The sequence below is a fragment of the Felis catus genome, chromosome C1 (assembly GCF_018350175.1).
Source record: "Felis catus isolate Fca126 chromosome C1, F.catus_Fca126_mat1.0, whole genome shotgun sequence".
Taxonomy (NCBI): domain Eukaryota; kingdom Metazoa; phylum Chordata; class Mammalia; order Carnivora; family Felidae; genus Felis; species Felis catus.
In genome coordinates this window covers 141,521,341-141,536,747 of record NC_058375.1, presented here as the reverse complement: position 1 = coordinate 141,536,747, position 15,407 = coordinate 141,521,341, and the positions used below count along the sequence as shown (strand labels likewise).

Sequence of the window (15,407 nt, the reverse complement as noted above, 5' to 3'; positions counted from 1 at the left end):
TCCCTGCTCGTGCACTCTCTAAAATAAATTTAAAAAATAATAATAATAAAGAAGACTCCCTTGACCACCATTTGCAGTTCATTAGCACCTTCTATCAGGCCTTGAGTGGGAAGACAACAATTTTTTGGAGCACTCATTGTGTTTTTCTCTCACTTTGTATATATTGTCTCTTTTAATATAACACTATTAAGTATTATTATTATTATTATGTTGTTTATTGTGCTCACTTTTAAGTATTACTAACTTGTTTTATAGATGAGGCTAAGGAGAGGATTTTTTCATATCCACCATCACAAAGCCAATAAGTAACATAGTAATATAGTAACATAGTAATATAGTGGTCTTTCTCATAGAGACACAGGTCTAATCCCCAAACCCATATTCTTTTTATCAATTTGGGGAGACAAACCCTGACAGGATGACTTCAGATTTGGAGAGATGGTATGATATAATTCTCCTTTGTTTTAGTTTCTAGTAATCATTGAATTACCTTTAAGAAATTTGATATAAACGTTGTTAAATATGATCTATATACTGGGTGCCAGGTTTCATCCCCTGCAACCATGTCCCCTGTCTTGCCACAGAGACCTCCACGTTTTTGGAGAGGATCTATTTGTGTCCAGGGAAGCAAAATTTAACCCCAGTTTCAATGGTGTGTCATGTGATGCAGGTGGAGCCAATCATCTTTCTGTTCCTCTGGTACAATGATTAGTTCAACAATTGAGCATGCAACCTTAGTTTGTCTAATCAGTATGAGTCCCAAGACTTAGTTTGGAATGCCGGGGGAAAGGCACTTCTGTTCATTTAGTTAACATAGGATTCTATTTCCCAGCCCCCACTGACTTCAGATTAGGGCATACAACTTAACTGCGGTCAATGATATATAAGAAGTAGTGTGTGGCATGTCTAAGTTGGAGCTTTAAGTGCCCGCATAGTGTTTGCACCATGCCTGCCCCCTCATATAGTACTGGCAACATCCCACATCAGGGTTGCTCTATCAGCCTGGCTCCTGGAATATGGGCTGTGTGAAACAGAGCCATAGTTGACCTATAATGGAAATGAATAGTAAATGAAAAATACTTTTTTTTGTTGATGTGAGACATTGAAATGTGGAGTTGTTTTTTTCTGCAGCATAACTTAGCATAAATGGTAGGGTATGGAGGTGAGGCTTGGAAGAGCTGCAGCCATTTTTGCCTCATGAGGCAGCCTAATGGCAAAGCTGACATAAGAAGGAAGCAGAGTCCAGGAAATCATAGAGAAAGGCAGATGGAATTCTGATGATGTCACATACCCTTGGCTCATGGCTGATTCACTTAAATAAAAAAGTCAGCTGTAGATCTCTACAGCTGACTTTTTTATTTAAGTTAATCAATATATTTGCTTAAGCTAATTTTAGTTCAGTTTTCTGTTACTTGCAGCCAAAGCAAACAAATTGCTTTATGTATCATACCATAAATTCCACTTCGTTTTCCTACAACAGACATCTGAAGTAACCTTGAAGCCAGCCCAAGTAATTTAGGTTATAAGGTCCTAAAAGTCTCTAGCCAGATCAATGATGACAAAGGAAGAAAACCACTCAAGAGGCAAGACATAAAAATAGGTGGATGTCAAATAAGAACTATGTAAGACTACTATACAACTAATAAGATTCAAATGATTTCTTCAAGGATAAGTGAAGAATTTACACTTTTCAAAACAATACTTGTTTGAAAATATATAAACAAAGATTTCTGAAGAGAAGGGTTGGGGGAAAGCACAAGGAGTCATGATGTGATAAAGGGTCTAAAATACTGGATTTTTTCCCCTGATTAATCATTGCAGTTTTTTTCACTAGAAAATAATTGGAATTAAGAAAACTATGACAAACAGGTTGTAGGTAACAACAAATAGAACCTATAACGCTTGCAAAATTGTGAGGTTTCCCTTTAAGAGTAAGTACCTTGTTCTCAATTGTTGCTACTTCTCGCTGAATTCCCTGAATTGGTAGAATGGACTCAGAACGGGGTCTCACCATGGCCAATATTTCAATTCCAGCAGAGGCAGTTACTTACTAAGATCAGAACACTTTCTTTCTTTGAAACATCATCAGCTTATGGAATAAACTTTCTGTGTCTACCCCCAAAATGTGAGTAGACATTTGAAAGCAGTAGAGTTGGGTAGTAGTTCTCTACCCAACTAGAGAACCAAAACCAAGAAGTAAACGGTGATATTCTTAGTGAAGGATAATGTGCCAGGCAAACAATAACCATGAAATTTTAAAATATAATACCTTTGAATAGTCTCTGTGTACTGAAGTTTGTATTTAATTTTTCATTTTGTTTTCTTTAACAAAATTGAATAGGGAGTATTTTTACATGATTAAATATATAATACAAAGTGCAGTAAAAAGGTTATCTATCACTTTAACCCTCATCAGCCCCACTTTTTTCTGTCACCAGCAGGTCACCATATTATTAATTACTGAGTATTCTTCCAGAATGTCTTTATGCAAGACCAAGGAAGTGCAGATATATATTATTTCCACTCTTTCTTCCATAAAATGTAGCACACTCTAGACTGCTCTGTATTTTTCTATTTTCACCTAACTATACCTCTTGAAGATCTTTTCTTACCCATACTTCAAGTGCTTTGCCTTTTTTTTCTTACAGTTTTATAGTATTTCTCACGGCATGCATGTACAGTAATCTATTTAAGCAGTTCCTTAATGATGGGAAGCTGGATTACTTCCAATTTTTACTGGTATATACAGTGCTTTTGATAAATAACCTTTACATATGTTGCTTCATACATGTTCATTGCTTATTTTCAGAGAATTAAAATAAAGCCAAACCCTAAAAATAGAGTCATCCTCACTTTTGGCAAGCTTCTAAATCTGAGGGCTCACTTGGGTTATTTTTTACTACCTAAAGTTACTAATTTAGTTTTCACTCTCTAGCTCATTTAGCCAAGAAAAGTGGCTTTCATTTGTAAATAAATACAAGCTACCTATACACTTGGAAAGAAGGGGAAGTGTGTCATATATATCCATAGGGCTATCCTAGGACCTCTGCAGAAATACTGCTTCCCAGAAATATGATAGGAGTAAGGGTCATTTCCATAAGAGTTACTAAATAACACATTTACTAGGAAAATCTTGGCTTTCTTTTCTTAGCCTCCATATTTAACTCTGAGGATTTGTCCTCTAAATTGACTCACGTGTATCTCTTCCCTTATATTTCTTTTCTCATCAGCTGCATTCTCCAAAATGGTTGCTCTGTACCAATGCTCTTTTTATTCCAACCTGTGTACATTGTTGCTGATGTATCACTTGAAAATAGCCCACTTATTATATAATACCTATATCAATTCTTCTTTTTTGTTGTTTCTGTTGTTTTCTCAAGGAATTCTTTGGGTAATTACTTTAACAGAATTTGGTTTTTGATGATCGATTCTCCTCCCAACCCCCACTCCCAAGCACCCAATAGTAAATTTAAAATATGGGTAAGATTTTGTGGGGTTCTTGTTTGTTTCCTTTGATTTCTTCCTTCTTAATCACAAACTGTTGGAATATTAATGTTGGAATATTCATTAAATCAACATTTAAAACTAATATATTTTTACAAGTTAATATCTATACAGGAAGCCAATATTTCCAACTCTACCCACCGTCTGATCTCTGCACATCTCTCTTACAGAACAATGGCTTACTTGAGTCACGTTTCCTGGTTTCAGTTGTTGGGATCATCACCAGCTTTTCTCAGTGACTCCACTATTCAGACCATGCCCTCTACTGGATTTTGTTTGTTTATTTGTTTGTTTTTGGAATCTGTGGTTCATGCCTTCAGGAATGCTTTGAAAAGTATGAATGGAGAATGGGAGGTACATACTTACTTTCTTTTCACAGCCATGCTATTATTTATTTCATTGCTTGATTCATTACCATCTTTTTTTTCTTTCTTACTGCTTATATTTTTTCTCCTTAATGTATAAATTCCTGTCCTTCATGGGTCTCTGTGCAAGTAGTTTTCCGTCCACTGCCTTTATCTGCCCTCCCATATCCTGAAAGCAAATTTCTCCAAAATGTAAAAGACCTACTAGTACACTGGGAATAGTTTATTGGTTTAGTTTGTTTAATTATAGTCAGAGGTAAGTCAGTATCACTACAATTTAATTCATAAAAAATTGATATTTAGGTTAGTTTAGGATGGTTCTAAATAATTCTTAGTCATTTGTGGGGTGCATGGGTGGTTCAGTTGGTTAAACGTCCAACTCTTGATTTTGGCTCAGGTCATGATCTCAAGGTTCATGGGTTCCAGCCCCACATTGGGCTCTGTGCTGACGGTGCAGAGTCTGCTTGGGATCCTCTCTCTCCCTCTCTCTCTGTGCTTCCCCTGCTTGTGCTGTCTCTCTCTAAAAATAAATAAACTAAAAAAAATAATTCTTAGTCATTTGCTAGCTGTTCCTTTTTAATAAGTTAAGAGAACTGATTTTATATTTGTGTAGTTTTGTGTACATGTTTATTTAACAGTCACAAAGGTACAGTCTCACCCAGATATATAGATTTCATGTTTTTACAGGGCTCCAAAAGGTAACACTATTGGCTTATGAATTCAAACTTATTTTCTGATATAAGTGAGAAAAAAACAAGGACATGATTTTTCCAGTGGTTATGGTTACTTCATGATGATTAATCCTCCAAAATATTATTATTTGGACAACGGGATTTTGAAGAGAACAAAAGGCAGAAAAATAAAAAAAATATTCAGCAACAAAGAGAGAGGAAATTATGTTTCACCAGATTGCAGGACTCAAATTGTGGTTAAACTGATGGCCTGCCTGATATTCTAAGGCTGATTACTCCCTCCCCAGGGGGATATTACAAACAAGGATTTACTATCAAAATATTTTTTATTTGTCTGAAAACTAATTTGCCAAGCCTGGAGATCAGAGGAAGAGGCAGATGGGAAAAGCAACCTGCTCCTCTGCCTTTAAGAAATCAGCCGTGGGGAGAACTCGACCAGGGGGATGGAAATGTCACTCGAGCCCTGAAGCTCCATAAATACCAGGGAAGAAGACAATACCAGTCTCCGAGCCCATAGCTCACAAAGCCCCTCTCTCTTCCAGCAGGTATGAAACATTAATGACCATTCCTATAATGAGGGGCAAGAACAGCTCTTGGCAGTAGAGCTGCCCAGTCATGTGGGTAGTGTTGGATTTTCAACAGCAGCACGTTCGCTACTTTTTTTCCCTGTTCCTTTTATCCCTCTGAGAATCTTCAGCCTGAAGGTAATGAAGTGCTTCCTTTATCACTCTGTATCATTGAAATATTTATCTGATTATTTGAATAAAAGATTACTGCAACAATAGTAACTCTCTCCCTGGGTGTACTCCGACTTCAAAAGGGAAAAGGAAGCTTGATGAATAAAATAATACCAAGACCTTTGGCAGTAAGCTTTACAAACAACAAAAAATGCTATGATTAAGTTGCGGCTTGTTTACAGCTTGTAAACTCACGCATGATGCTAAGCATGGGTATGAAACTTAAGCAACACTTGGCCTTTGGAGTAATAATTTAGACAGCAGTTAAGTTTGAAGGTTTTTTTTTTTTCTCCCCACACCTTTGAACATTTCTAAATACTTTCCTGCCATCTTGCCGAGTCCCTGAAGGTAATGTGGATTCGTTAAGGCAGCTTTCTCAGGATCCATTTTCCTCCATCCTTGTCATGGGTTTTATTAACTGGTAAGCACAAAGTACATAAAAGCCTAAACGTAAGTGGCTTCTGATTTCCACTTGTCTGGCTGTGTGTTTAGGCTTTTGCAGAGAAACCCTCCCCGAGCACTTCTTGGAGTAAACACAAGAGAAAACCTGAGTCCACAAATGAGCCCTTCCCTTCCTTAACTGTCATGGAAGGTCACCCTGAGACTTTGCCATCCTTGCCCGAGGCTCAAAGAGCCTTTGGCATATTTCAGCAGCCATGACCGTTATCTCAGTACCATTGGAACTGGTCATCGGCGCCCAGCCGCAGAGATCCTGTGGGGTGAGAAGGGCAATCCTGTGTCCCTGCTCACTGGGGAGTAAGGACAGGGAAATGCCATTGCAAGGTTGATTTTGCTCTTAATCATTTGCAGGCTTAGTGAGACCGTTCTCTCAGTGGACATACCGTCGCTGCCTTCCACAGTGCATACCCCTGGGTGGAAATGGAACATGCTCCCATCCAACCAGAAGCATCTGTTATCATTCACTGTTTAAGTTATTGCAGTCTTAGTTCACTCTGCAATTTCATCTTTCTTTCTGGTGAGCTCTCTTTCAGCCTCCCCATTGCTCCCTCTCCAATTCCTCTTTTACAATAATCTCCCTAGGCTGTTATTCAGGTCTCAACACCACCTATGCACAGTTTGTTTATCCCAGAAGCCTTCCTAGCACTCGTGATACTCATGCTGTCAGTAGACACATGGAGAGGGGAGAGTTGTCTTAGTCTCCTGGCCAGAGTTCCCTAAGACCAATTCTATAATAATTGCTTCTCATATTACTCCAGGGCACAGAAAAAAAATACTTTTTGCCTTCCAGAGCTTCTGTGTATCAAAAAACAAAAAACAAAAACCCAAAAAGCCAACAAACCAACAAAAAACCAAAAACTTTTTTTTTTAATGTTTGTTTTTGAGAGAGAGAGACAGAGACAGAGCCAGACAGAGCACGAACAGGGGAGGGGCAGAGAAAGAGGGAGATACAGAATCCAAAGCAGTCTCCAGGCTCTGAGCTGTCAGCACCACTATGCTGACAGCTCAGAGCCCAATGCGAGGCTCCGACTCACTAGCTGTGAGATCACAACCTGAGCTGATGTTAGATGCTCAACTGACTGAGACACCCAGACACCCCAAGGATGTACATTTTTGGAGTTTTATTTTTTATCATTTTTAATAGACTTTATTTTTTACACCAGTTTTAGGTTCACAGCAAAATTGAGTGGATGGACTAGAGGTTTTCCATATACCCCATTATCAACATCTCTCTCAACAGTAATGCATGTGTCATAATTGATGAGCCTACATGGACACATCATTATTACCCAAAGTCTATAGTTTATGTTAGGTTTCGCTCTTGGTGAACCCACATTCTGTGGGTTTGGACAAATGTATAATGACATGTGTCCACCATTATCATACAGAGTATTTTTATTGACCTAAAAGTCCCTGTGCTATCTTTTTATTGTCTGATCTTTTTATTGTCTCCATAGTTTTGCATTTTGCAGAATGTCAAACAGTTGAAATCATATATTTTGTAGCCTTTTTAGATGGACTTTTTTTTCTTTTGTTAATTCTTTTTTAAGATTTACATCTAAATTGGGGCGCCTGGGTGGCGCAGTCGGTTAAGCGTCCGACTTCAACCAGGTCACGATCTCGCGGTCTGTGAGTTCGAGCCCCGCATCAGGCTCTGGGCTGATGGCTCAGAGCCTGGAGCCTGTTTCCAATTCTGTGTCTCCCTCTCTCCCTGCCCCTCCCCCATTCATGCTCTGTCTCTCTCTGTCCCAAAAATAAATAAACGTTGAAAAAAAAATTAAAAAAAAAAAGATTTACATCTAAATTAATTAGCATATAGTGCAACAATGATTTCAGGAGTAGATTCCTTAGTGCCCCTTACCCATTTAGCCCATCCCCCTTCCCACAACCCCTCCAGTACCCCTCTGTTTGCTCTCCATATTTATGAGTCTCTTCTGTTTTGTGCCCCTCCCTGTTTTTATATTATTTTTGTTTCCCTTCCCTTATATTCATCTGTTTTGTCTCTTAAAGTCCTCATATGAGTGAAGTCATATGATTTTTGTCTTTCTCTGACTGACTACTTTCGCTTAGCATAATACCCTCTAGTTCCATCCACGTAGTTGCAAATGGCAAGATTCCATTCTTTTTGATTGCTGAGTAATACTCCATTGTATATATATACCACTTCTTCTTTATCCGTTCATCCATTGATGGACATTTGGGCTCTTTCCATACGTTGGCTATTGTGGATAGTGCTGCTATAAACATTGGGGTGCATGTGTCCCTTCGAAACAGCACACCTGTATCCCTTGGATAAATGCCTAGTAGTGCAATTGCTGGGTCATAGGGTAGTTCTATTTTTAGTTTTTTGAGAAACCTCCATACTGTTTTCCAGAGTGGCTGCACCAGCTTGCATTCCCACCAACAATGCAAAAGAGATCCTCTTTCTCCGCATCCTTGCCAACATCTGTTGTTTCCTGAGTTGTTAATGTTAGCCATTATGACAGGTGTAAGGTGGTATCTCATTGTGGTTTTGATTTGTATTTCCCTGATGATGAGTGATGTTGAGCATTTTTTCATGTGTCGGTTGGCTATCTGCATGTCTTCTTTGGAGAAGTGTCTCTTCATGTTTTTTGCCCATTTCTTCACTGGATTATTTGTTTTTTGGGTGTTGACTTTGATAAGTTCTTTGTAGATTTTGGATACTAACCCTTTATCTGATATGTCATTTGCAAATATATTCTCCCATTCTGTTGGTTGCCTTTTAGTTTTGCTGATTGTTTCCTTCACTGTGCAGAAGTTTCTTATTTTGATGAGGTCCCAGTAGTTCATTTTTGCTTTTGTTTCTCTTGCTTCTGGAGACATGTTGAGTAAGAAGTTGCTGCGGCCAAGATCAAAGAGGTTTTTGCCTGCTTTCTTCTTGAGGATTTTGATGGCTTCCTGTCTTACATTGAGGTCTTTCATCCATTTTGAGTTTATTTTTGTGTATGGTGTAAGAAAGTGGTCCAGGTTCATTCTTCTGCATGTCGCTGTCCGGTTTTCCCAGCACCTCTTGCTGAAAAGATTGTCTATTCCATTGGATATTCTTTCCTGCTTTGTCAATGATTAGTTGGCCATACATTTGTGGGTCCATTTCTGGGTTCTCTATTCTGTTCCATTAATCTGAGTGTCTGTTCTTGTGCCAGTACCATACTGTCTTGATGATTACAGCTTTGTAGTGTAGCTTGAAGTCTGGGATTGTGATGCCTCCGGCTTTGGTTTTCTTTTTCAGGATTGCTTTGGCTCTTCGGGGTCTTTTCTGGTTCCATACAAATTTTATGATTGTTTGTTCCAGCTCTGAGAAGAATATTGGTGTTATTTTGATAGGGATTGCATTGACTGTGTAGATTGCTTTGGGTAGTATCAACATTTTAGCAATATTTGTTCTTCCTATCCAGGAAGGAAATTATTAACCACAACCAAGTGGGATTTATACCTCAAATGCAGGGTTGGGTCAATATCTGCAAAACAACTAACATGATTCATCATATCAATAAAATAAAGAACAAGAACCATATGATCCTCTCAATAAATGCAGAGAAAGCATTTGACAAAATACAGCATCCTTTCTTGATAAAAATCCTCAAGAAAGTAGGGATAGAAGGAGCATACCTCGAGATCATAAAAGCTATATATGAATGACCCAACGCTAATATCATCCTCAATGGGGAAAAACTGAGAGCTTTCCCCTTAAGGTCAGGAACGAGACAGGGATGTCCACTCTTGCCACTCTTATTCAACATAGTATTGCAAGTCTTAGCCTCTGCAATCAGACAACACAAAGAAATAAAACACTTCCAAATTGGCCAGGAGGAGGTCAAACTTTCACTCTTCACAGATGACATGATACCCTATATGGAAAACCCAAAAGATTCCACCAAAAAACTGCTAGAATTGATTCATGAATTCAGCAACGTTGCAGGATATAAAAATCAACACACGGAAATCGGTTGCATTCCTATACACCAACAATGAAGCAACGAATAGAAATCAAGGAATCGATCCCATTTACAGTTGCATCAAAACCCATAAAATACCTAGGAATAAATCTAACCAAAGGGGCTTTTTTTAGTTAGAAAGATGCACTTAAAGTTTCTCCATGTCCTTTCATGGTTTCGTAGCTCATTTCTTTTTAGTGCTGAATAATATTCCATTATGGGTATGTCATAGATTATTTATCCATCATCTCTCATAAAGGATAGTTGTACTTTTAAATTAATAAGTTATTTTTAATTTGAAGTGCAGTCACAGAAGGTAACTAGGTTTTACAAGGCAGTGTTCTCTGGATCCATGTTTTTCTATCCTTACTGTATTTTCCCAAATAGTATCTCTACTTTTGTTCTTTTCCTTCGTTGTTCATGGTTTCACAAGTTTGTTATGCAACCAGTGTTGTATGGGGTATGGAGAGAATTAGGTTCAACCCATTTTTAAGTTTTCTTAACTTTTCTTTTTTCCAGGGTTATTGTTAACCATGTTTCTCTGAGATAGAACTTAAAGCAAATAAAACAGTAGCATGTAGACATTTCAGTTCCTCTTCTTCTTCTATTTTAGACTCAAGGAAAGGAAGAGAGATGGGGAGGAGAGGGAGGAAGGATGGGGAAGTTGTCATATGATTCCAGTTCACTTGATACTGGCAAAGAAATGAGTGCCCTCTGAGTAGATGTGACATGTCAGAGTATTGAGGCTGGTGAGAGGGTGAGGACATAGCAGAGCCACTCCTAGAGGGTTCTGTTTTGAAGAGTGGTTTGGGTCTTTGTTACATTTTGGACAGCTGACATGAAGCGTTTCTCATTCAACTGATGATGGTGTTTGTGATGAGACAGTGATGACAGAAGCTGGGATGATGAGTTCTAGCTGCCAGGCATTTACCAGGCTGAGGTTTCTGGACTCCATCTGCTCCATGGAGATATGTCATCTACCTTCTATGGTGTTTTGCGCCCTAGTTTGAGGTATAAATATTAGTATTAAAGATGTTTTTCGTCTGGGCGCAGACTTTCTATTTAAGCTCTAACATTCTTAGCTAATTTTTTTTTTTGCCTATTCTAAATTAATTTGGGGGGATTTATATTTTTATAATATATTATTTTGATTGATAAACATGCCTTTTAAAAATTTCTTTAATGTTTGTTTTTGAGAGAGAGAGAGAGAGAGAGAGAGAGAGAGAGAGAGAGAGAGAAAGAGAGAGAAAGAGGGGCAGAGAGTGGGAGACACAGAAAGCAAAGCAGGCTCCAGGCTCTGAGCTGTCTGCACAGATCCTGAGGCGGGGCTTGAACTCATGAACTGTGAGATCATGACCTGAGCCGAAGTCAGATGGTTAACCAACTGAACCACCCAGGCGCCCCAATTAATAAACATATCTTTGATCTTTATAATCTTTAGACACAATAATGTACATTTATATTTATTATTTTCACAGCAGTACTGAACCAGATGTGAAGTCATTAAAAAGCATCTTAGGTCATTAAAGGGAGAGAGGTCTCTTGTGAATGAGCCTTATCCCCAAAACAATTCTACCCCACATTTCGTCCATTTATCCTGCCTCCTTGTCCCCAGCGCAAGTAGGATTTGAGATTTCAGATGTTCTTCTTGATGCTTTGCCGATTAACTATTATATCATGATTCTATGGTGATTATAATAACACTTTCTCAAGTAAAAGCTCTTGCATAAACCAGTGGGAGAATAGGGGGGTCCTGATTAGCCAATGGTCCCTTCTGATATGCCAAAACTCACCTTAGATGAACATTTTTACTATGCTCATATTTGTGATTAGTCTTAGTCTTCTTCCAAGGGTAAAACCAACACTGTCTTTGGCTTTTTTTTTCTGATTTTTTTTTGCAAACTTAAATACTAGCCAGTTTCATAACCAATTTTTTTTTTTTTTGCCACATCAGTCCATTAGACCTCTCATTTAATTACCAATCAAATGACCTATGGTACATGAATCCTGAGGTTCTCAATATTATCTTTTTCATTATGGATATATCAATTACTTTTGAATAAACTATGAGCTTCGACCGCTAGGCCCCAAAAAAGAGATGCTCAGCTCTATTCTTTTAATTTAATAAAGAATTTCTAGAATTGCCTTGCAGAAATTTTATTAAGGATCTTAAACTCACCCCTGACTTGCCACATGGAACTTAACTTCCTCAGTGTAGCTGTCCCATCCACAAAGCTGACTCAAGATATATGAGTTGCTAGCATGGAGGATAAATTTATCATTGTACCCCTCTCTACTTCGACCATCTGATCTTGGCAACAGAATTAAGGGAAAACAAGCATTCGATGTAGAAAATATTTCCATAATGACAGAATAAATAATTTCAGAATTGGCTTATTAGTATTGGGGGTTTAAATTCATTTATTCATTACACAGAGATTTATTATGGACTTACTATGTGCCAGGTTCTATTCTAGGTACTTGAAATAGAGTGGGATCTCATGGAGTTTACTGCCCAATAAGGGCAGATTATAATAAAATGTAAATAATATGATGTCAGAAGACATGGATAAAAATAAAACAGGGTATGGCTTAGATGGCAGGTAGCTGGGGGTGGCCAGGAATTATTGACTGGCCCTCCAGTCTGATTACAGGAGCATATAACTGCAGTTGTCTGGGAGGAAGTGACCCTGCGTCTGACCACAGCATCAAGGCTTTCCAAATGAAGAGTCCTCACATATCAGGGTCATGAATGGGGTGACTTCATCAGGAATTTGGCAGCTTGGTGAGAAGGGTAGACAATAGAGCATAGAGATAAAAGCCAACCCTTGGACAGACTTGGGTTTGACACCATTGACGAGTTGTGTGACTGAGGTCACCTTATTAAATTTCTCAGAGTCTCATTTCCTCAACAGTCAAGTGGGAATTATAAAGGAACCAACATTTATTTCATATTTAGAGTGTACCAAGCTCAGGACTAAGTGCTTTACTATGTAATTTTATTTGACAAGCACACTTCTAGCAAAGTACTGTTATTATGTCCACTTGAACCGTGAGCAGGCTGAGGTGTGACCTGAGGTTACCCAGCTGTGGTGACAGACAGTACTGTCGGAGAAGTTACCCTGGGAGCTCTTTGTGGTGTTTGATTTTGTTTTTGTTTTCCCAGCAAGCTGGCTGAGACTAGAAGCTTCTCTTTTCCTAAGCGAGGAGCATTCTTCATAGACTTAATTCCCTACCGGGACCACGAACTCCAGGTACTAGGGAAGTGGGCAGCTGGCATTTCCTGGCACTTCTCTAAACAGATGGCCTTAAGCTCAGATAATTTGGACTTGAACCAACATGTTTATTCCATGTGAGGTCACTCTCATGTTACCTCATAAATCCCTCTCCCAGTGCATGAGAGAGTTGCACTGGTTGCCCAATGCCTCTCTGTTTAATGTTGTTAGAATGGAGACTGTGTACCCACAGACTCCTTTGCCTGGAATTTCTGGGTGGCACCAAAAGACATTTCCTAGTAAACCTTTTGTAGGACAATGGCTTTATTTTTCTGGGGAACCAGAAATCAAACTCAGATCCGTGTGGCACCAACATTCTTAACAGCTGTGTCATAATCTATAACCCCTAGAATCTCTTGTAAGTTAAGTGAGATATAAAGTGAAGCACTTAGTTTAGTACCTGACAGAAATTTTCCACAATTTAAAAAATAACTATTACAGTTGATACTTGAGCAACACAGGTTTGAACTGCATGGGTCCATTTACATGTGGGATTTTTTTTCAATAAATACCGTATTGTAAATGTATTTTCTCTTCCTTATGATTTTCTTTTTTTTTTTTTTTCAACGTTTATTTATTTTTGGGACAGAGAGAGACATAGCATGAACGGGGGAGGGGCAGAGAGAGAGGGAGACACAGAATCAGAAACAGGCTCCAGGCTCTGAGCCATCAGCCCAGAGCCTGACGCGGGGCTCGAACTCCCGGACCGCGAGTTCGTGACCTGGCTGAAGTCGGACGCTTAACCGACTGCGCCACCCAGGCGCCCCCTTCCTTATGATTTTCTTAATAAAACTACCTCTTCTCTAGCTTCCTCTATTACAAAAATACAGTATATAATACATGTAATGTACAAAATATGTGTTAATTGGCTGTTTATGTTATCAGTAAGGTTTTCAGTCAACAGTAGGCTATTTGTAGTTAAGTTTTGGGGAGTTGAAGGTTATACATGCATATTCAACAATGCAGGGGGTGGCGCCCTTAACTCCTGCCATTGTTCAAAGATCAACCGTAGCTATTATTATTCTAGCCTCATATTATGACTACAAATTGATACTGCAAGAAGTTGTTTTGTTTTAATACAAATTAAACATGTTAATAGGATTCTGAGGAAACTGCCATCTTTTCTGTGCCCTGTTTTTGGTATTTCCAGGATGGCTAAAGGAAGAAAGAGAGCAGTTTTCCATCAGGTTAATTACCTGGTGAACTTGTGCAGGACGACTGGGAAAGGAATGCTGCATTGCTTATAAATTAAACTATTATATTCATTGTGATCCCGTTGATGGGACTGTTGCCTTAGCAGACTTCCTCTGCATAAAGGATGAGGACGGGATTGTGTGGCAGGCGATAGGAGAGAAAAAGTGGTACAGGTCAAGTGAAGTCTTGGGATACCTGGAGATGCTTCTGTTTGCTTAAGCTGGCATTGCCAGGGGGACTCCCATCTGGGAGCCAGACACAAGGGCACATGGCTCCTGTTCAGTACAGTTGCTTGGCCAGCTGTGCACATTGGAGGCAGAGGCAAGCAAGAAAGGAGAAAACAAGATAGGCATTGTACAGAGCAGTTTCCAATCAAAGAACAGTTTTCATGGGGGTCAGCGCTGCCGAGTGAGCGAGTGAATAGTGAAATATTTTAGCCACATGGAAGCAAGCTTTTTAGAGAAGGGTGGGCAGATGGATCTTTTCTCAGATTGTACCTTCAGTCACAGGAGGCATAAAATAAACTGACCTAATAAAAACTATGACATTGCATAGCAGTGTGAATGTAATTGAGTCGTACACTTAAAAATGGTTTAAATGGGCGAGCCTGGGTGTCTAGTGGGTTAAACATCTGACTCTTTGATTTGGGCTCAGGTCAGGATCTCACTGTTGTGGGATCAAGCCCTGCATCGGCTCTGCACTGGGCATGGAGCCTGCTTGAGATTCTCTTTCTCCCTCTCCCTCAGCCTCTCCCCACAATGCATGTGCGCTCTCTCTCTCTCTCTCTCTCAAAAAAAGGTTTAAGTGGCAAATTTTATGTTGCATATATTTTTTACATTAAATTAATTCATAAGTTAAAAAAATTAATAACATAATAAACCAAAAGCCATCGAGTTACAGACACTTAGGGGCAATAGCATACTGTGTGAATTAGATATCCATAAAGCTCTTCAAAAAAGCTATGGAGAGCACTCTTCTCCTGCAGTTATAAGTTCATTTTACTTTAGTTTTCCAAAGGGTTTGTCACACAGGCTACTCAGTAAACACCAAGACTTTGATATAACAGGAACCACATAAATCTCAAGGTGGTAAGTACCTATGCGAACACAGGTGAGACACTTTATTTCTAGCATTTTGGACAATGCAATCAGTTGAAGGAGACAAATAATTGACTGAAATCCAGGGCTTATGTATTTATTATGAGACTCTCCTTTTTTTATTCCTC

At 38.9% G+C, this 15,407-nt stretch overlaps 1 pseudogene; it reads right to left on the bottom strand.

Moving 5' to 3' along the window:
* Window positions 1–5,989, bottom strand: part of LOC101085649 — a 33,136-nt pseudogene extending 27,147 nt beyond the window's left edge.
* Window positions 5,990–15,407: the final 9,418 nt, after the last annotated feature.